General features: G+C 48.5%; 1 non-coding gene across 1 annotated transcript; it reads right to left on the reverse strand.

The window, feature by feature from the left end:
* Positions 1 to 605: 605 nt before the first annotated feature.
* Positions 606 to 680, reverse strand: Trnal-caa. The gene has a single exon. It is a non-coding gene; the product is annotated as a tRNA-Leu (tRNA).
* Between the last annotated feature and the right edge of the window lie 636 nt (positions 681 to 1,316).

Below are 1,316 nucleotides of genomic sequence, written 5' to 3' on the forward strand. Positions count from 1 at the left end.
TAATATACAGGCAGGGGCATCATGTTGCAGTTTTTAAAAGCTCTGGGCCTAGCAGATTTGCCGATCAGCATTAAAGGCAGCTTGTGATTACCAGCAGCGTTGCTGCACGCTAATAAAGTCACACGATCTTTGCGCATTTTAAAATCAGGAGCATGGCCTTCTGCTTTTGATGCCAGGCTTTTTGTTGGCAATGCCCTAAAATTAATGCCAGTCTCGTCAGCGTTTATAAATTTTTTGGGGAGGATACTTTCCCTCTCTTATCATTTTTTCAAACTCACCCAAGTATTCCTTCGCTGCATCACGGTCAGAAGATAGTTTCGCTGCATCACGGTCAGAAGATAGCTTCTCTTCAGTAATTGTTAGCTGACAGCTTCCATGACGTTTTTTGAATCTGTCCAACCAACCTATACCTGTACTAAAAGACTCACAACCATTCATTAACTTGTGGAGGTAAACAGCCTTCTCCTGAACCAGAGCTCCATTCAAAGGAGTTCCCCTTTCTCTTTCCAGCGCAAACCAAAGGAAAAGAGATTCATACAGAATGAGATTTTCACTCTGCAGCGGAGTGTGCGCTGGTATGAAACTTCCTGGCAGATTAAAACTGTGTGCCCGACCGAGACTCGAACTCGGGACCTTTGCCTTTTGCGGGCAAGTGCTCTACCAACTGAGCTACCGAAGCACGACTCACGCCGGGCACTCACAGCTTTACTTCTGCCAGTACCTCGTCTCCTACCTTCCAAACTTTACAGAAGCTCTCCTGCGAAGCTTGCAGAACTAGCACTCCTGAAAGAAAGGATATTGCGGAGACATGGCTTAGCCACAGCCTGGGGGATGTTTCCAGAATGAGATTTTCACTCTGCAGCGGAGTGTGCGCTGGTATGAAACTTCCTGGCAGATTAAAACTGTGTGCCCGACCGAGACTCGAACTCGGGACCTTTGCCTTTCGCGGGCAAGTGCTCTACCAACTGAGCTACCGAAGCACGACTCACGCCGGGCACACAGTTTTAATCTGCCAGGAAGTTTCATACCAGCGCACACTCCGCTGCAGAGTGAAAATCTCATTCTGGAAACATCCCCCAGGCTGTGGCTAAGCCATGTCTCCGCAATATCCTTTCTTTCAGGAGTGCTAGTTCTGCAAGCTTCGCAGGAGAGCTTCTGTAAAGTTTGGAAGGTAGGAGACGAGGTACTGGCAGAAGTAAAGCTGTGAGTGCCCGGCGTGAGTCGTGCTTCGGTAGCTCAGGTGGTAGAGCACTTGCCCGCGAAAGGCAAAGGTCCCGAGATTCATACACATTATCGTACTGCGACCGTTTCAATGT

The sequence above is a fragment of the Schistocerca americana genome, chromosome 1, assembly GCF_021461395.2.
Source record: "Schistocerca americana isolate TAMUIC-IGC-003095 chromosome 1, iqSchAmer2.1, whole genome shotgun sequence".
Lineage (NCBI taxonomy): Eukaryota > Metazoa > Arthropoda > Insecta > Orthoptera > Acrididae > Schistocerca > Schistocerca americana.